We start from the raw sequence: 21,736 nt of genomic DNA, 5'->3' as shown, positions 1-21,736 counted from the left end.
AACTGTAACGTTACTTTGTACACCCTATCAACGTGTGGAGACACGCATGTCCGCAGTTTCTACTTGTATAAAGTCATCAGTTGCTTTCACCTCCAGATGCTCTAGAAGATTCTGGCGAAATATTGTGACATCTGCCGTGCTGTCTAGCAAGGCTAGAGGCCAATTCTTGATCTTCAAGAGGACCCTCATCCTGTGTGGCATGTCGGACTGCGACTGCTGCCACCTTTTTATTTTTAAGTTGTTTTTGTTGAGCGGGCTTCTCTTCCTTTTGAACAGAAACCTCCGAAGAGCGTTGAGTCCTGTCTCAGTTTCATGTACTCTGTTCTTCGCTCTGATCGCCCACCTCTCATTTCTTTTTTCCGATGAGTCCTGAAAGGAACGAGATTGGCATGTATCAGTATATAGATATCTATCAGGCGTTTTTATATTATCTCTATTGCTGAGATTATACCTATTTTGTGGGGTCTCCATACGCGGAGATTCTCCCCTCTTTTTTTTTTTTTTTTTAAGGAGTTTGTTGCTTTTTATCCCAGCGTTTCTTATTACCCTGGGAGAATCTTTACTCGATTTACCCTGAAATTGCGGTTTTTGTGGTCTGGCCCCTAAGCTATCTCGACCAATACTTGGATAGGTCTCTGCTATTATTTTAGGTAGCTCTCGTTCCTGATCCTGTTGTGGAACGTCACAAAGCTGCATGCGCACTGCAAGTGCGACCGCTTCCCTTTTAAGGTTACTTAAAATGATTGAGGATACTTTGGCAAAATTACCCATCAATTGCATCCCCAAATCTAGGGCCGGGGCAGCCCTGTTTTCATCTTGAATTTCTTTCAACACTTCCGTGAAGTTGGCAAGTGTTGGTGTACCGTGTGCGGTTGTATAGAGCGCAGAAAATACTGTGCCACAAGTATGTTTTCTACTGTAGGGACCATCCCAAAAGGCAAGCACATTGTTAATATTCTATGTTTATCCTGAGGTCCCGTATGGGGAAATACTGCCTCCAGTGTCTTAATTTTCTGTCCTAAACAAAACGGAGTTTCTTCACATTTGTACAGTTGCAGGATTAATATGTTGCTGCATGTGGATGTGCTAGAGCAGCACGTGCTGGGTTTTTATTTAGTGTTTGCATCACAAATTGTACTAATCGTCTATATATCGCTATTATTTCAATATATAATTGACAAACCTCAGCTACTGCTAAATTTGCAACCGCAGGATGTGGCGAGGTAGGACCATCAATACTTAGTGGACCTAACCTTACTGCCAATATTATGTGGGGTAGGGCGCCATCAAGCCAATTATTATGTTCTTGATAAGATCCAGGTATCTCTAAATATGCGCATGCTCTGTATTGTCCAGGTGCATTCGCAGGTGTATATTGGTGAAATGTATTTGTGTTCCCATCAACTGCTGGAGATGTGACCCAAGAGTAAAAATCTTCTGTTCTATAAGCTGCATGGGCGTCCACCACAAATATGACTGGACCCCCTGGGCCGTTAGGCCATTCGCTAGTAAATGTACTGTTAGAGGTTGTCTCATAACCTCTATTTGTACCTGTTGGGGATTCACCATGATAGTAACACTATGAGTTCACAGAAGGCACACCAAAATGGGGTTTTCTTTTTAAAGTTCAAGCTTGAACAACCTCTAGCTGTAATGGGATCACCTACACAGCTGTGGTGGAAATCCTCAGCACCACGGACGTCTCTGCATACGGCATTGAGGTGTCATATAATGAGACAGATACTCCGGAGGACCCGAAAATTAGAGCCTGACCAAACGTTGCGCAGGCTCATTATTGTAATGAGACTACTGGATTTTGAGCAGCAAGATCGTCCACAGTGTGGGAGACTGAGTCTAACCCACTGTGGGTGACACCTGTCGCTCCGGCTAACTAGCAGTGCCTCATCTCTACCAGAGGGTAGGGATGATTGGGCAGCCAAGCGCATGACATATTGGGCTTCTCAGGGATGTCGTGGTCACTCAGGTCTTATCCGATTCTCTCATTCACAATTCAGTCTCATATATAAATGACAGAAGCAGTATATGTTTCAATGATTGGTTTAATAAAACGACTGCATCTTAGATAGCAAAGCGTGAGCTGCAATAACCACGACAACACAACATGACAGTATTAAAATGGTGACAAGAAGAGTGAAGCATAAGAATAACGCTATCATATTGTCACCATAACCGATGGACTATTTCCTATCTAAGTCATAATCTGAGCACAGCGTGTTAAGCTCAACCTTTCAGGTTCCACTGGGAGGACATCCACCCTCATACCTGAGCAAAGGCCTGTGGTCTGCGTTAGCATCTGTAGTGAAGCAATCAGCATATAGTTGTGGTTCCTTGGCTGGAATCTCCCTCTTAACATTTAATGGGACTAGGAAGTGTTTTTATAATAACACAGCTGATGTTCTAAGAAAACGTCCCTACGTAAGGATGTATATATTTTTTTACAAATGTTGGGAGACTAAACTTCTACCACGTTCACCGCCAATGTACCAAACTGTAGCCTTGAATGAAGCACAAAGTGATCAAGAATGTTTTGTTTGAGAACACAGTGCTGAGCTAAGCAAAAACAATTAGATAGATGAAAATAAAACAAGACCGTAAAACTGGTTATTGTAAAAATAATGCAAAGTCGAATAAAATATATTTAGGTTAAAGTGCACAGCGGCCTAGTGTGTTAAACTAATGTGCATGGAGCTATTTCTAAAATGGCTACACAACAGTTTTACCCGAGTGACGGGGTCTGCATACAGTATTTCTATCCATTTCAGGAAAACACTCCCGAATCCCATCCCGGAGCAACATCTCCAGCAGGAAAGGCCAACCCAATGTATCGAACGCTTTCCCAATGTCTAGGGAGACCGCTACCCGTCGTGGTTAGACTCAGGTGTTTCACTTATGGTTTGCAGTAAATGTCTGATGTTCATAAACATGTTGTGCCCCGGAATAAAGCCTGATTGGCCCTCGTGGACCAAGTGTGGCATCAGCTGGAGTAGGCGATTAGCTCGGATCTTGCCTATCAGTTTGCAATCCATGTTCAGGAGAGAGAGGGGCCTGTATGAGCAGACATCCAACGGGTCACGTCCCTGTTTCGGTAGTACTACAATTACTGCTTCTCGTTGTGACCCTGATAACCTGCCTTTTTCGAGCACTTCATGAACCATCTCGACATATGGTTGGATTAATTGCCCCGAGCACGTGTGGTAATATTCTGCCGGAAGGCCATCGCTGCCCGGCACCTTACCGCCCGCCATTGATTTCTATGGATTAAGACTCTTTTTACTTAAAAAAATTAATCTCTGCTTGTGTATGTTAAATGCTTGTCATTTTAATTTTGTTTGATTTAGATAAATATTGCCTATTTCCCTAAACTGGTGTGAAGTCCTTTTGTGGTGTTTTCACTGTGTTACTGTGGGTGTTAATACAAATACTTTACACAATGCCTCTGAGATAAGCACCCAAAGAGGTAAGCAGGGGCTATATGAGCTGTGCATCTCCCTTACCCTGACTAGAGTGAGGGTCCCTACGTGGACAGAGTGTAAACTGACTGCAAACTAGAGACCCCATTTCTAACAATTGCCTTCTTGGAAAGTTTTCTAAAGATCTGATAGGAAATAATTACCTTTTCGGAAACCTAATATATCATGCTCAAGAAAGAGGTTTTCAGATGGTGCTTTTTAATGGTTGGATATCACTTCTCGGAGGTGTAAATATAAGCTTACATTGTTCAGACCAGCTAGGAATGAATACCTGGTGTCCAGGGAATGATGGCGGGCTGATAAACATACTACCTTTTGAAACTGTGTCCTTCGTAAATGGGAAAGAAATAAAGCCCTTTGATTTGCATAAACAATCACAAACATTTCATGTAATGCTCTGTTGAAAGCTTTCAGGGAAAGGGAAAGGACCCAACTCCACTAGCACCTTGTATTGCATAGCTTCTGCATCAGATGCCTAAGAAACGTACATACTAGCATCAAGAATAGCACGACAGCTGCCAAAAGCACAACCACTGGACCATAAGGGCTAGGCATGACACCAACAGGCAAAGGCAGCTTGACTTCCGTGGACGCTTACTTAATCATAATTGGAATTCGTGGACCTCACCCCCTTAAACAAAACACAACATTACGGAAACAAACATTCATACAAACACAAATGATGAAATATTTTATTCAATTCACATAATTTTTTTTTTTTTAAATCTACATTTCAAATGGAAGTTTGCAGCTTTTCTTAAGTCAATTAGGGCCATCCATCATCCATACTATATTCTGCTTGATGCACCTGCACTGCTCCCATGAATCAATCTGAGGCCGACAATTTGTCAATTTCACATTTAAAGAACGTTTTAAAATATTAAATTGTACATTTTGCTTCTTTATTTATATAAACTATCAATGTTAATTTCCTTTCATTTTTCTAAGCAGTCGCGACCCACTGAGTAGGTGTCGGGAAGCTCTTGGATGGCGCCAGCACTGAAAGCAGACCATGCTTTGTGCTTTTACGAATGAGGCATCCAAAAATAAGGATAGACGGGGGGAAATGCATTTGGAAATGACACTGAACCCTTTAAAGATAGTACGCTCTAATTAAGCCTGCTACTTAAGCTCAGAACCAGAGAGGAACAGCACTTGTAGGAACCTCACATCAAACAGTGAAAGACCGTTGTCGAGATTGTTTGCCATAAATTTAGAAAAATAAATTCTATTTTTTTTCATTAATAATGTAGAATCTATCCAATTATTTTGAAAAAATTAGCAATATTGTTTTCCATTCAATTTCGATTGTAACTACCTTAATGTTTTCCAGGAAATTAGTTCTCTAGAAGGAATTTTGTCGAAAAAATCCCAAAACATAATTTAAAGTATATGTACTTCCATTACCTTAAATTAATGTTGACAGTTTACACTTGGTATTAACCTGCACTTTAATATCATAAAATAATCAAAATTCCTACATTTCAAGTAATGCAATGTATTTTTTTATTTAACCAAGTAGGCAGGAGTGTAAGTAAACAAAGACTACTACTACTACTACAACACTAAACATAAGTAAATGTTTTATTAAGGTTGTTTGGAATGGCAGGAAATAAAATTCTTACTGTAAATCAATTACATAGCACTGCCCTTCTCCTGCTTTCCACTGTCAAAGTAAACAAACACCCAATGAAATATGGGGCATTCAGAGAGATGGTCAAGCACAGAGCACTGCATGCAAACACGAGTTTTTACAAAACCGCAACTTTCTTGAATGCTCTTTGCTAATGCATGCCGAAAGTAGGGCTACCTAATGTTACTGGACTTTGCTTCTGTACAATTTGAATTAGGTTAAAAAAAAAAAATCAGAATCTGATCTTCTGGAAGTCTAACTTAAAAAAAAAATGAGCTAAGTCTCAAAATGGATTTCGCAGGAAGAACTCAAAATCATTTTCAGACTTGAACAAAGTGAAACGTCTTTTTTAGCTACTTAGCTGAAAACAATCCTTGCAAATCAACTTTTTGCAATAGAAGTCTTGCAGAAAATGGTTTCGGAGGGAGTGTATTCTTGCAAGAATAACAATTGCATAATAAATTCAAAAATGTAGTTTTTGTATGCAAATTTCACAAACTTTGCTGGTAGATTAGCAGCTTCATGCACTTCAGAATGAAGTATCACCCAAGTTGAAACATTTGTCGGAGCTGGAATCCTAGCAACTACCACCACTTTAAGCTACCTAACGTGTTTTACATACAAAATGACATAAGCACTTGGAGAACGTTAGGGAGGCTCTTATACCAGGTGATTGCTATGAATTCTGTGACGAGCTGACAGTTTACAGGAATCTAATGAGAATTACATTATCACTCACAAAATCGCCAACGCTTCGGTCATGTCAAACTGCTTTATTACATCTTAAATAACAGTACATTTTAATATAGTATCTATCTTGCATCCAGCTGTCCTGTAGTACACTGTCTGACTTTAAAATTAAATACAAAAGATGAAACAGGAAATAGTGCGGAGAATCTACACAGTTAAATGGAAAGAGCGCAACAATCTTTCTTTGCCAAATCCAGGCCTAAAACGCACACCTACAGTACATTTCTTTCTTACAGAATTTTGCAGGTAATTTGCATGAAGAAAGACAATGCTGCTAGAAGGAATATGCTGCACAGACAATGAAATAAAGGGCTTAACAGCAACTGTGTGTTTGAATGTTGCTGTTCTAAGCATTTTATTTAAAAAGGAAGCCAGGTGTGAACCCTGCTTTTAACAAGATAAAAATAGTCTAAATCGGATGCTAAGGGCTCAGATGAAATGGCTATGCGGAACAAGCTTGGAAGCAGGATGGCTATGTTTTGGTAGCAGTCCCCTTCCCCCTCCCCAAAATAAATCTATCCAGGACTGTTTTTAATTGGCAGTGGAAAAAAATCCCAAATCTCTGCCGTACTACTCCTCAAAGTGCATAGCTGAAATCTACTCGTGTATGCTTTGAGTTGAAATGATTTTTAAAAAGCACAAAGAATGGTGGCAAATGAATGCTTTTTAAAAAAACGTTTTCTAAGAACGACTTAAAAAGGACAGCTTTTAATACATGTTTCTTTAGCCATTCTAGAGAACTTGGGAAGAAGGATTAGCTCAAAGTGGCAAATTGTCAAAAAAACAATTTATTTTAAAGTTTGAAAGTTTAAGGTCAGTAGTTTAAAATATTGTTTTATGCATTTACTTCACTTTTGTGAAATGTGTGAAATACTCAAAAGAAGGCAGGAAGCACTCTTAAAAACAGAGGTTCCCAACAGGAGGGGCTACAGAAAAATTCTTGCTAAGTGTAAACCCCCAGTATCACAATCCGAGTGCAGATGAATAAAAATAAATTGAAGGGGGCAGGGGGCAGGGGGCAGGGGGCAAAAGCAGAGTAGGCTAGAAGATGGGTGAACTCATGTCATGGTAAATTGGGTGGGGAAAGGGGAAACATTTCAATTTTTACCACCCAAAAAATAGCACTGAAGAAACATTCACTGCAACGATCATGTGCTTTAGTTTTTAAAACATTATTCTATATTTTCTATGTATTTGTGCACCAGTAATCTGTGAAATTAAACAATTTATCGTAAGAAAAGGGTAATTAATAATGTACAGTGTTACAATCCCTAGAGACAATGGGCTCCAGCGCCACTTGCTATGCTCAATTACTTAATCCACATAGAAATGTGCTAAAAAAGGGAAATAAGCATGATTTCCTAAAATCCAGCTACAAATGATTTAAAAATTGCAAAATTGTGAAATAAAACTCAAGTCTGATTTGTGATTCATATCCAAATTTGACAAAAGAACTTCGCTGTTCTGAAACCTTTGAAGTACATGAACGTGTTCTATTGGGAATTTCCCCTTCCAAACATTCACTTTCTGGTTACCATCGACCATAGTGTTAGCAAAAAATGAAATAAAATAAAAAAATATGGTCCCAACAAGAATGCACAATCTGATTCATAATTTTAAAATCACAGAAATGTTTTTAGTTAGAGGATAATTGTGCTCTTTGTCTTGTCATCAGGAGAAGGAAAGAAGACTCTGTCTGCCCTTTGATGTATGTGGGGAACGTGGCCACATTAGACTGTTTTGTATTGGATATGCTATGGTTTTAATTTTCCAAGGTAGGAATGGTCCTTCCAGTTGCGGAGCCCGCCTGGTACCCTTTAAAGAAAAAGAAAGAACGTTTCTAGTTAGTAAATTATGTGCAAAAAATCCGGGTGACAGTTTCGAATTCCATATTTACTCATTCTTAAAAGAAAAGCGGCAAGATTTGGGTTTTTAAAAGTGGCCACTCGACTGCATTAGTAAACCCCAAAAAGATATGTGCCATAAACTTGTCTTAATAAACCCAAACGTTTCTGGAACTGTTCTGAATGAAAAAACGCTCTAAAATCGAATAAATTTGTCACTTACTATTGTTGCTCATTGTTAATCACCTACAATCAGACAGAAGTGCACAGGCCATGCGCTTTTGCAAAAAAATTAAAAAACACCTCCCCCGCTTCAAAAGATGCAAAGATGAGACTTCTCAATAAGAAATGCAATTGCAAGATTACATCAGTTATACTAGTAGGGCGTCAACCCTCGGATCATAAGGGCTTCAACACAAAATGCACAATAGATAACTACAGCAAATGCTCGATGGAAGAGGATACACAAATGAAGGCTTAGCGGGCAATGGGGCCAATATGAACATGAGAAACACTGAGCACCTGAGAAATTGTAGTTTTCCATAAGGGAGTTGTACAGTTACGTTTAAGAAATCCCCTGTTGCACGTCTCTAACCAATAAAATTTGCCGAGAGCATTTTTTCCTCTCAACCTCAAAGAAATCACCACAAGTCTTAACAGCAATGTGATTTTTCAGTAAGGGAGCTTATAAGTAGAGGCATTCATTAGTACTCAAGAATCAAGAGACTCATCAGAACCTATGCTGGGCATGAGTTCAAGACATTTATTATCTGCCTAAAAACTTGAAACAGAAAAGGCAAAAGTCATCAGGAAAAAACTTCCACTTATGATTTTGTAAGCGGGAGCCAGGAACTATGGATTAAAATTACAAGAGGCTATAAAAAATACAATGGGCTGTATAATATACAATGAATAATAAATGCCGGTAAATCTACGTTCGCGGTTATGGTCATGGTTCATTGGAGGCATAGTCTGTCTTGAGTAAGACCAACTAAGTGGTTACTTGAGGCAAGAAGGTTTTCCGCACAAACTACCTCCAAGATGATTGCAGTGCTGTTTATATTTCAGTGCTCAGGCCCTTTTACTGACAAGGGACAGTATTCCCCTTAAAAATGCAACTGACAACTGATCTATTGCTGGCAAAGATGAAGGGGGTGCATGTAATCAAGAGTTGTGTGGCCCACAATCACAAGGTGTTTGCTTATGCATTCTGTTAAGTATACCATGTATAGTCTTAAAAGAACTGCAAAAGTAGAGCCATGAATGTACTGAGGCACTTGAGGCATAGAATGGCTTACTTCTTTTGTCCATCACCAAGAATATACTCCTGCAATCAGGTGAGATTGGATAAATACAGTACTCTTCTGGTGATCTGTGATTTTATTTTGTCTTAATCAGGATTTCTAAATCACCCAATACGGTACCCAGGCGCTTGCAGGTCTAGGAGGCTTATTCTAACAGCCAGGTGGATTTGCTGTCGAGGAAGATGGAGTCCTTGGAGTCTAAGTCTAGGAGCACAATGATGTCTTCAGTGGTGTTGCAGGAGCTGGAGCGCTGGCCTAGGGGACAGTATGCAAGGGTGTCTGATGGTTGTTTTTTTATCCGTGTGGATCTTGACGTCAAGATGTTCCATGGGAGTGGGGGCGTCTGTGGTGGTGCACTGTATGGTCACTTTGTGGATGATGGCTGTTCCCCTCCCGGGTTGTTGGTGCAGTCCTGGTGAATGATTTTATATCCTTTGTGGAATGCTGTGGCAATGTCTGGGGTGGATGTTGGGTTGGGCCAGTTCTCGGTGAGGAAGACTAAGTCAGGTGCAAGGGTGGCGATGAGGTCCCATAATTCGGTGGAATGCTTGCATGGTAAGCATGTACTGAGAATGGCACATGCGAATTGGAGTTCCAGTTCAGGTGGTGGCTTTGGAGCTGGTTGGTGGGCTGTGCGTACGCTGTGGCAGGTAAAGTGGCAGTGGGTGGAGGTGAAAGGTCCTAAAGGAGTGTGGGTCAGTGCAGTGGCAGTGTATGTTGTAGTGTGGGGTTCAGGGTATACAGCTCAGAGATGGAGTACCTTCAGATGGAGGGAGGACCAGTGTCATGGCACTGGGAAAGGTCCGGGTGCAGATGGGCTTGCCTTTGGCGCACGTCTGCTGCTCCGTTGCACTGAGCCCTGCATTAAGTAGGTTCTGGGGTGGGAAAGGCTTCTGTTGGTAGGAAGAATGGTGAGTGGGAAAACCTGGTCGGGAAAACCCAGGCAGCTGTGGTGTCACTGGATCAGTCTGGTGCAAGCAGGAACAGGCAGCTGCAGGCTAGGTGTCCAGGTGCCTACAGTCTAGGACAAGCAGGAAATGGAAGCCACAAGCTAAGGGCAGGCTAGGTGTCCATGTGCCTACCAGGTCTGGAGTTTATCGTATTTTAACTTGCAAGAATATTGTGTAGGCTGAGGTTCGTAAATTACATTTCGGAAACGCTGGAGGTGATTAGATAATTTTGCTTATTGAGGATATATTTATGAAACCAATTATTCAGATAAGGCTATGCATGTATTTCCAATCAGTGTTAAGGGCAGCTACTTCAGTCAAGGAGCATGGGGTTCACAGATTAAACTGGCATGTCGTACCTCAACAAATCCATTCCTTAACACCACAGGGAGTGATTACGACTACCACATGGGAAGGATTGACTTAAGGTTGCATCAGCTATTTCCCTGCATACTGGCCTCTTTTCGCAATGTGGCAAATTAGTCTAGATGTGACTAGAGATGATTTCATAGTAACTAGAACAGATTTGGGCATACTATATGTAGGAAGTTGGCTCTGTATATACTATTTCAAAGTAAGAAATAGTATGCACAGAGTCCAAGGGTTCCCCTTAGAGGTAAGATAGTGGCAAAAGAGATCATTCTAATGCTCTATTTTGTGGTAGTGTGGTCGAGCAGTAGGCTTATCAGAGGGTAGTGTTAAGCATTTGTTGTACACACACAGGCAATAAATGAGGAACTCCAGGCCAATAGGTTTTTATATAGAAAAATATATTTTCTTAGTTTAAGAACCACAGGTTCAAGATTTACAAGTAATACTTCAAATCAAAGGTTTTTCACTCACGTATTCTAGGAACTTTGAATAATCACAATAGCATGTACAGTTTTGACAAAAATGGCAATAAGCTATTTTAAAAGTGGATACAGTGCAAAAATCAACAGTTCCTGGGGGAGGTAAGTAATTGTTAAGTTCACAGGTAAGTAAAACACTTACAGGGTTCAAAGTTGGGTCCAAGGTAGCCCACCGTTGGGGGTTCAAGACAACCCCAAAGTTACCACACCAGTAGCTCAGGGCTGGTCAGGTGCAGAGGTCAAAGAGGTGCCCAAAACACACGTGCTTCAATGGAGAACAGGGGTGCCCTGGTTCCAGTCTGCCAGCAGGTAAGTACCCACGTCCTCAGAGGGCAGACCAGGGGGGTTTTGTAGGGCACCAGGGGGACACAAGCAGGCACAGAAAGTACACCCACAGGGGCGGCCGGGTGCAGAGTGCAAACAGGCATCGGGTTTTGTATTGAAAGCAATGGGGAGACCTGGGGGTCTCTTCAACGATGCAGGCAGGCACGGGTGGGAAGGGGGGGGCTCCTCAGGGTAGCCACCACCTGGGCTATGCAGAGGGTCGCTCCTGCACTGGAGTTCGGTTCCTTACGGTCCTGGGGGCTGCGGGTGCAATTTGGTTCCAGGCGTCAGGTCCCTTGTTATAGGCAGTCCTGGTAAGGGGGAGCCTCTGGATTTCCTCTGCAGGCTTCGCTGTGGGGGCTCAGGGGGGTCAACTCTGGCTACTCACGGGCTCGCAGTCGCCGGGGGAGTCCTCCCTTTAGTGTTGGTTTTCCGCAGGTCAAGCCAAGGGCGTCGGGTGCAGAGTAGAAAGTCCCACGCTTCCGGCGGGAAACGTGAAGTCCTTGAAGTTGTTTCTTTGTTGCAAAATGCAAAAAAAAGTTGCAGATGGTTGAACAGAGCCGCTGTTCACGGGAGGTTCTTGGTCCTTGGGTGCAGGTCAGTCCTCTGTGCCTTGTCCCTGTGGGGAGGGGGGCACATCCCAAATCCTATTGGGGGCATCCACAAGATGGAGGATTTCTAAAAGTAAGAGTCACCTCAGCTCAGGATACCTTCGGGGCTGTCCTGACTGGTGGGTGACTCCTTGTTTTTCTCATTATCTCCTCCAGCCTTGCCGCCAAAAGTGGGGGCAGTGGCCGGAGGGGCGGGCATCTCCATTAGCTGGGATGCCCTGTGGCGCTGTAACAAAGGGGGTGAGCCAGGTGTTACAGTTCCTGCAGGGGGAGGTGAGAAGCCCCTCGACCCAGTACAGGCTTTGTTCATGGCTACAGAGTGACAAATGCACTCTCCCCATATGGCCAGCAACATGTCTGGTGTGTGGCAGGCTGGCAAAAACTAGTCAGCCTACACTGGAAGTCAGGTATGTTTTCAGGGGGCATCTCTAAAATGCCCACAGGGTGTATTTTACAATAAATTGCACACTGGCATCAGTGTGCATTTATTGTGCTGAGAAGTTTGATACCAAACTTCCCAGTTTTCAGTGTAGCCATTATGGTGCTGTGGAGTTCGTGTTTGACAGACTCCCAGACCATATACTCTTATGGCTACCCTGCACTTACAAGGTCTAAGGTTTTGCTTAGACACTGTAGGGGCATAGTGCTCATGCACCTATGCCCTCACCTGTGGTATAGTGCACCCTGCCTTAGGGCTGTGAGGCCTGATAGAGGGGCGACTTACCTATTCCACAGGCAGTGTGAGGTTGGCATGGCACTCTGAGGGGAGTGCCATGTCAACTTCGTCATTTTCTCCCCACCAGCACACACAAGCTGTGTGAGGGGTCCCCAGGGTGGCATAAGACATGCTGCAGTCCTTAGAGACCTTCCCTGGCATCAAGGCCCTTGGTACCAGGGGTACCAGTTACAAGGGACTTACCTGAGTGCCAGGGTTGTGCCAATTGTGGAGACAAAGGTACAGTTTAGGGAAAGAACACTGGTGCTGGGGCCTGGTTAGCAGGGTCCCAGCACACTTTCAAATCATAACTTAGCATCAGCAAAGGAAAAAAGTCAGGGGGTAACCATGCCAAGGAGGCATTTCCTTACACTACACAACCACAATAACCTTAAGGGTATGGCCGGTACAAAACTGGGTTATGAATAACAGGTACCTTTTTGGTACATGGTCCTCTAAGTACGACTAGAATATTTTTACAAGTTGCTCCAAACAAAAAAAGAAGCAATACTGCTCAGTATCCTTACTCATTTCAAGACCAAACATCCACTGCATCCAAACCACAGGAGACCCACTAAACATGGAACTCTAAAAATGCTCAAATGCTGCAGAACATGATCAACAGAGTACAAAGGTCTACTTAGAGTGCAAATTGGGGGTGCTTTATGGGGCATATTCAACACAAGGAACAGTGTTGCACTGTTCCCTATGTAGCAGTGGTAATTGATAGCCTGGTGCCACCCTGTTCCTACTGCTCACACTGATATTCTGTGTTATAACAGCAGCAGCATGAAAAGGATTATCCAGGTCATAAGAGGAAGGGACCCCCTGCTGTTGGATCAGCAGGTCATAGATTAATAGTTTTATGTAGAGCTCCTGCAACAATGAGTATTAGGGTGTTGTACACAACAAATTAGAATAAAAAAAGTAGGAACAGTGGTTGAGTTGTATTTCTGTTACTCTCCTCAATTTTCAACATAACAGACGTTCACTTCTTTTCTGTAAATTTCAGACTCTGGTAGAAGAAGGCAGTACAGTAGCCATAACTGGAACATGGACTAACATAACAATTTCCTTTGCTTTTTTACTATGTCACCCCCGTTTTCTTTCCTCAACATCCAATACTTTGTCTCCTGCCTTTGTCAATGGAGACATTTTGTCCTGTCAACATCTAGAGAATGGCTCTTGAAAGCAACTCGTGTCAACATCAAAAGTGACTGCATTATTGTTGTTAATGTGAGTAGAGCATGACAAAGTAAGCAATGTGCCAGAAGCGGGAAAAAAGTAGCTGTTTGAAAATCAACTAAGGAAACAAAAAATCAATTTGGCATAACCTGTGGCGGAAGGTAGATTGAGGCTGAGGGACAGGGCTTGTGTCCATTTGCTTAGGTTTCTTTGGCATAGGAAAGGAGTGTAGTTTTTGTAAGCGTTGTTTTGAAGGACATACCAGTATCTTCCCTGACTGAGGATGGATGTAGCTAGGTAGTGCAAACAGCTCAATGATCTGGGTGGGCTTGCTTTTCGTCAAGCTCAAATGTGAACAGATTCCAGAGGCAGCATCTTAGAAAGTGGAGGCTCAGCTCCTCAGGGCCACTGAAGCACATCTGGTTTATAAGGAGTGGAGATATGCTGTTGATAACAAGCAGGCTTGGGAGCAGCGGCCACAGGAGTAATTCTGCCTCTCTCAAGGACGATATTTAAAGAGTCTAACCAGGTCAAATGCAGAAAGGTGGTCCTTGGACAGTGTTTGGAGTAGGATTCTTTGATGAGGTCTTTATCCTGGGTGCAGTTATCACTGGGCTTCTTAAGACTGTTCCTCTAATGACAGGAATCCTGGGATCATATCAGTTTGGCCCAATGGGATATCAAACTGAACTTCTCCCTTAAAACAGGTGGGTCAGTAGAGCTTGGTGCTACATATACTGATGTGCCCATCATAATTCTAAACCTAATAGTCCTCATATTTAAAGGCCTGGCTGATGGAACAGCTAGATTTCTTGTGGTCTCTGAACAAGCAAAGATTGCGATGCTTCTGATGGAATGAAGAGACAACCACCTGAAAGACCCAATTGTCAGGAGCATGTAAAGATTGTGAATCAACAGCACAACAAGCCACAAACAGTACCAACTAAAGTAAAATGTTAATTATATACATATATAGTTTTAAAGAGCAATATTAAATTCCTATACTTAGCTGCCTTGTAGTGACTCCCAATGTACAACCCTAGATATATGTTAGAGTTGTAATCCTGTGGCACTAGGCAACCATTCCAAGCCTTACAAGGACTCTCTCCTGCCTTCAAAATCCACAAACAGGCTTCAATACAAAAATCCACCAGCAAAGTAGATTGGCTTTTAACCTCTGCCCATTCACAGAAACGGTGTGATGCTGTCCAAAAAAAAACACTTGACACATACAAAAAAGTATCCTTCCTTGGAGCGCATAAAATGTATACCAGGAAGAAATGAAGGCAAAAATAGTTAAATGTAGGCCACCGCCAGAAGTTGTATATCAAATTTAGATTTTTCCTGTATATCACTGAGGGAAAAGTTCAGCTAGATAGGCTTTCCTTAGTAAGGTGCAAAAAAAAACAAAAAAAAAAAAAAAACAGACAACTGCCCATTTAAGAGACCAGGAGCTTCCCCTACCCATAATGCATTGTATTGGAAGTTGCCTCAGTCAGTTGTGAAAACGTAGAGGAATGTAGTCTTTATAGTATATAAAATTAATTTCCGATGCAGACTAAAACACAGCCAGGTGGGTTGTTTATAACTTCAAAGATTCCTTTGAAGCAGAATCATATCTGCACTATACCACCACCTAGTGGTCTGGAATCTTCTCGTAAGTCCGCTTTCCTCTTTTTATGTTGTTGGGCGTAGCTATTTGGAGCTAGCCCATGCTCCTATGATGTCAGACGTGCACACCAGAAGCCCCTGCATGTAGTGGCAATCTTCAAATTCTTTTTTTCCCCTTGGGAGACTGCATCAGTTGCCTTCCACTGTGTCTTAGTGTTGCATAAGCTCTCCCCCCTTCTCTCACCTCATTTCTCATTGGGGAAGTGAAGGGTCGCATGTAAATCCAGAAAACTCTACAAGCAGCAAAACTACTCTTACTGACATGTAACCATTCCCTTTGCAGCAGGAATCAGTCCCTGGAACTGCATGCTGTGCATTGATCGCTGTATCTCTGGTTACACTTGATGTTGGTGGCAAAAATGAGTCTGCGCACAGATTTTGCAGCACTTTGGCCCACTTCCGACTCCTTGTTCACTTGTATGTTCATGCAGTAGTATTTCATGAAGGTGTGCACAGCTGACCATGTGGTTGCCATACCAGTTTGTCACTCCTGTAGGAGTGCAATGGTTAGTCGTGTTGGTACTGTCACTGGCAGTACTCTCAGAGGCAACGGGTGGTTCAAGCTGCAGTGATCTAAGGAGCGCTATGGCAATTTTTAAAAACAAATTAAGCACTGCACGATACATATTTTGCTATGAAGGCAGTGTGCTCTGGGCTTTCTTTCCAAGAGCATGATTGCTGTATTGTAGCATAACTGGATTGTTTGTACTACCCAACTTGTAACTGTGCTCTTTGTCACTGGTAAGCCATTCGCCGAGTCTGCAAAGAATATTAAGAACTAGTTTCCCTGGTCTGGGGTGACCCTCGATTCGTACAGGAAGACTGTACTCTGCCCCCACTGGTATTACATGGTGGGGCATTTGGTACATGTAGTACTTGCTGGAATGCTTTCACCTCTGGAGGGTTAACCCTTTCCCCTGAAGGGCTGGTGCTGTGTTTATTGGAACTGCCACTGCTGTTGTGGCCCTTTTTGCAGTGCTGTCTGGTGATAAGATGACTGCATTGTTGTGCTTTGTAGATTGGAATTGTAGGATCTTCATTGCTGGTCATGCTTTATTACAGAATAGTAAAAGAAAGAAAAATTAATAGCAAAATAAAAACAGTCTGTTGAATGCTGCTTCTATGCAACAGATTCTTTAGAGAGGTCCGACTAGCATCATTTTCCCTACCTCAAGCTAGACAGTAATGTGTTTTGAAAGTATGTGCACAAATCTCCAGGTGGCCAGTCTGCAGATATCTTCTAAGGATTATGTTACTTACCCTGTAAGCATCTATTCATGGCATGTAGTGCTGTAGATTCACATGCTCTGCATACTCCAGCCCTGGAGTGTTAGGTTTGGAGTTCAAGTTGTTTTTCTTCAAAGTCTTTCAAGTCATGAGGTTCAGTGACTTCTCTCAGTGATATTGTGCATGGGCATCGACTCCACTGTTAAATTGTTTCACCGCAGTGGGGTGAGAAAGGAGTGAGGTATGTGTAAGAAAAGAATGGCCGTTCTAAACGTAAATATATAGTGTAACTGCAACAGCCACAGGCGTCCAGGGATAAGGAAGGGTGCATGTGAATCTATAGCACTACATGCCACAAACAGAAATTTACAGAGTAACAATCTGTTTGATGGCATGTGTGGCTGTAGATACACATGCACTGCAGAGACTGTACAGCAGACCCCACCTAAGAAAGGTGACTAACGTATGGGAGTTGCAGGAGTTTTGAAAATATTACGTTGCACTGTGACCTACACAGGCTTGTTGGCATGCTAAAACAATCACAAATCAGTGCTTGGTGAAGGTGTATGTGTGGCGTTGGCCATGTAGCTGCCTTACAAATATCAGCTATGGGAGTGTTTCCTAGAAGGGCCTAGTACTTCTTATGAGTGGAGGGTGCTCTGGGAGAAATGGGTAAAGGTCCTTCAGCCTTAATGTAGCAAGTATGACTACATTTAACTATCCATATGGCTATGCCTGATTTGGATATCAGGTTGTCTTTGTGAAGTGAACAAAATGCTACAAAGTGTTAGTCTTTTTGAAAGTCTTAGTTCTATGTATGTATAACATGAGCACTCGACATCTAGGGTATATAGAGCACTTTCCACAAGAGTCTGGTTGTTGGGAAAAAACTGGGAGCTCCATGGACTGACTGAGGTGAAATTACTTTGGACAGGAATTTAGGATTGGTACAAAGAACCACTTTGTCTCTATGTATTTGGAAGACAGGTTCTTAGACGGCTAAAGTCTGGACCTCACTAACAAATGAGTGAAGTAATGGCGACTAAGAATGCCACCTTCACTGTTAAAATTTGAAGAGGGCATGAGTTTAGATGCTTAAATTGGGGCCCCATGAGTCTAGTCAGAATGTTGTCAAGGTTCCAGGAGGGTGCTGGGGGGATCCTAGTGGGAATGACTCCTTGAGTCCTTCTATGAGAGCTTTGGTTACCGGTATGTTGAACAGTAGTAGGTGTTGTCTGTTTCAGAGGTAAGCAGCTATTGCAGCTAGGTGTACATGTATGGAAGTGTAAGTCAATTCTGCTTTTTACAAATGGAGCAGGTACCAGATGACGTTCTGCAATGTGACTTTAACAGGGTCATTTTTGGGGGGTTTGAAGCTGTTGTCAAAAGATCAAAAGGGCTCCCCCATTTTCTGAAATGTCTTGTGCATTTGCATCATCAAGAACACATCCATGATTGTTTTTGTAAACCAGACTGAGGAAGTCTGCTTATTGACTGAGTGCACCTGGAAAATGTACTGCCCTAATGGTCAGACCTTTTGCTAGAGCCAAGTCAAATGCTGCGTCTTGACAGTCTCTCCTTGATCTTGGGCTCGGTTTGTTGAAGCAGTGCACCATGGGGTGTTGCCCTTTTCAATTAGGTCACATGATCAACCAGATTGCAGTTGCAAGCAGAGATAAATTTAATCCACTCTTCAACGTTAATTAAAGCTGTTTTTGACTCAATTCTATTAATGATAGATCTTGCAAGGATCTTCCAGAATCTTGTGTTCTTAGTAGTTGCTGCCTCTCCAAGTCCAATCCATTGTTGTTCTTCATAACACTTGAACAATTTTTTTGTCTAGCTCTTTTCCTTTTGAGCAACCTAATTATTTTCCCACTTGTTGTAGATAAGTACAGAAACTGGGATTTAGTCAATTTCCTTCTAAGGAGGAGAGACCCTTCTGAATGGTTCGAGGCTTAGAAGCTTTACATATTTTTACATCACTCCCACCAAGGATCTCATGGGTAAATCAAACTTTAAAAGTGGATTTACTTCAGACAGACAACAATATTTTTTTTATCCTTTCTCCTAAATTGTTCATTTTGTCTGTATCCCAGTGTGTTCGTCCATTGGATTTATTAAAACATACCAACTCTCCTTGCTGATTCCAAGAGGATATATAGTCTGATGAAAATTTGATTGAAAAGGATAAGCCTATCACTAAGAATTATCAACAATATTCATGTCCAAAAGATAGCAAAGCTTGAGTAAATAGAAATATAATCATTATGGTTTGACCTTTTCTACAGCAATGAGTGTAATTCATAGGAATATCATTTACAATAAGACACTCAGTCTCTCAGAAATCCTAAGAGAAAACCTTATCTGGTTTATTAGCAGGTATAATGGAGGAGGGAATATTTGATGCCTTTTCTCTTTCTATATCCGCAAACACACACATTGCTTGATTGGCTACTTTAGCATTAAAAATCACCTATAACGATTATTAAGGAACCTTTCTCAGATTAAAAAAATTGTGCTATGAATGATAAAGATTTAGGGCCTGATGTATAAAAGGGTTTTACCCATTCTGTGTCTATTAAAATATTCCTTTGTACATTTCGCCCTTAGTAATGAGTTTTCAGTTTCTGGAGGAATATACATTCATCAGGAGCAAAGTGTGACTCCAGGTGATTTTTACACAAGGTGTCAAATTTGAAGAATTATTAAACTTTTAGTAAGTCCATAAGTAATTTGTACTTCGCAAAATCTCTATTTCCTCTCTTGTATGTCCCCTCTTGAATCCTCTGGGAGGACAGCAGTAAGGGACAAGATCCTTATCTTCAGTAATGTCTTATCTGGGCATGACTATATCTGCAGATTCCTTAGCTTTGAATTCTCCCCAGGTGTCAGACTGGAAGATTTTCGTGAGCAGTACCTCTGTGCGCCAGTAGGTGGGGGGTAGGTCGGCTCAGCATCAGTCGTCAGCATTGTCTACGCTGGATATGACATCTCAGGTATGATGGAGGCACCACCCAAGCACGCTGCAACTTTCTTTACACAACTTTCCACGCCAGAAGCACAGAGCCATGAAGAACATCGACTACTGGTGCATCAAAACTAAGGCCCTGAAAGGGGAGTCCCTGCACCTAGAAATCAGTTTGCAGAGCGGGGAGGATGGGTGGGTCAGTAAGGAATCTGTAGCTAGACATACTCTGTACCAGATAAGGCTTTAACAAAGTTAATTAACAGGTCCATCTCACAGAGACTTCTAGCTGCAGATTTCTTGCCTTTGAATAGATACCCAAGCAATACAATCACCAGAGGTGGGTCTGCGAATCAAGTTGAGATTAGAAAGTCCTGCAGGAGCAAATGGGCATAGTGCCCATCCCTACTTACCTGGCTGTCCAGGAACATGTGTGCAGAGAGTTGTCCAATGTGCTGCCTGACTGATATCCAGGACCAGAACTCCTCATGCTAACACGTTGCAGCTTTAGCTCGGGTAGAATGAGTGTGCAAACCCTCAGTTGCTTTTTGGCAAGTACATAACAGATCTTAAAGCAGAGGACAACCAGTCTGGAGAAGGTGTGTTCTGCACTGCCCAACCTTTCTTCGCACCCACATACCCAAAGATGTAGTCATGCACCAGTTACTCTTTTATATGATCAAGGTAGAATGCCAACACTTTTTGGGTTCAGGCGGTGAAGTATCTCCTCTTTCTTTGAGGATGTGGGGTTGCGAAAAAAGTAGGCCAGGTGATGGATTGGCCTACATGAAAGAGTAACCACTATTGGCAGAAAAGAGGCCCTAGCGCGAAGCACCACTTTGTCAGGATATATCGAAAGTTAGGGCGGCCTAGATGAAAATGCCTGTAAACTCACCCACTCTGCAGGCACATGTAACGGCCACAAAGAAGGCTGTTTTCTAAGTGAGAAACCTGAGAAGACAATTGTGGAGAGGCTGAAAGGAGAGCACATCAGAAAAGTCAGAACCAAATTCAGATCCCATTGATGCATAATGAATGGAGTTCGAGGAAAAATATTTTAAGACATTGGAGGTATCTACATACAATAGGAGACTTAAAGAAAGTTGATCAAGCAACCTCAAAAAAAAAAAAAAAAAAAAAAAAAAAAAAAAAGAAATAGCAGGAAGATATCCCCTAGGAGTGTCCAGAGCAGAGCCCTGCTGGGCAAGGGAAAGGACGGACAAGAGGATGTCCGAGAGATGGACAGAAAGGGGGTCAGACTTTGCTGTGCCAGGGGCAGATTCTCATTCTTTTAGTGAAGGCACCAGTAGCATAATGTTAAAAAAAAAAATGAAGTCCTATGTGGGCCCACGGAGGCTCCATGAGTTGGACAGTGTAGCTTCTGGATGATTGGCAATGTGGACAATCTTGAAGTCCAGAGTGCATGTCGAGTTGGACAGGTCTTTACTTGTGGCCAAATCGAAATGCGCACTACAGGACTCCAACCAGTGCTCTGCGTAGGAGCGCTGGGTTCACCTGTCCAAACAAATCCTTGCTTTACTCTTATTCGGGTTTAAGTAAAAGAGAACGGCCTGGATTGGTTTGGGCAAATTAGTGTGTCCCCTCAGGTTGCACTTTCAAAGCAGTGCTGGGGCTGGATCATTAAAGACATAATCAATCACTCTGTGGCTTTATTTTAAAGCCACAGAGTGATTGGTCATGCAATGGTGCTGCTTTCCCCTCCTGCATATTACCAGTGACTACACTGTGCAGAAGGGGAGTGAAGGTAGCAGTTGCCATCTCATATGTTCTAAACCTCCACTTTGAGCATGAACAACCAGGCCCGATAGTGGTTGAGGCCCCGTTGCGAGCAGACTAGGCTTGTTAATGTGGGCACCATTGTGGCCAGTCCTCTCTCAGTACCCAAGGCATCCCGGCCAAAGACTTAAAGGTAATTTACATTTTTACACTTTTAATCGTCACAAAGTCTAAAATGTGGTTTGTTTTTCTATATCTTCTCAAAAGGTAAAACCCAGTTTTGTGTGGATTTCTTTATGAAAGGCCATTAAACGCCTAGGCTCAGTAAATACATAAAAAATAAGATTAAAGTGGGGCAGGTCACAGGCCTTAACCTAACTCTGGGCCGTGGACATGTTTGGTCTTGTTTTTGACAAAGATACTCTGCAGCACTCCATGTGTGAACATTTTTCTAACAAAATATGTGAACATCACC

General features: G+C 42.3%; 1 protein-coding gene across 4 annotated transcripts in view; it reads right to left on the bottom strand.

Annotated features, from left to right (window-relative positions):
• Positions 1–5,882: 5,882 nt before the first annotated feature.
• Positions 5,883–21,736, bottom strand: part of GNB1 (G protein subunit beta 1) — a 360,950-nt gene continuing 345,096 nt past the window's right edge. For all 4 annotated transcript variants that reach the window (XM_069241008.1, XM_069241010.1, XM_069241009.1 and 1 more), the window contains one exon: positions 5,883–7,689. The gene's annotated coding sequence lies outside the window, so the exon portion shown is untranslated. The remainder of the gene's footprint in view (positions 7,690–21,736) is intronic.

The sequence above is a fragment of the Pleurodeles waltl genome, chromosome 6 (assembly GCF_031143425.1).
Source record: "Pleurodeles waltl isolate 20211129_DDA chromosome 6, aPleWal1.hap1.20221129, whole genome shotgun sequence".
Classification (NCBI taxonomy): Eukaryota; Metazoa; Chordata; class Amphibia; order Caudata; family Salamandridae; genus Pleurodeles; species Pleurodeles waltl.
Note: the sequence above shows the minus strand (reverse complement) of the source record. Positions and strands in the feature narration are given on the sequence as shown.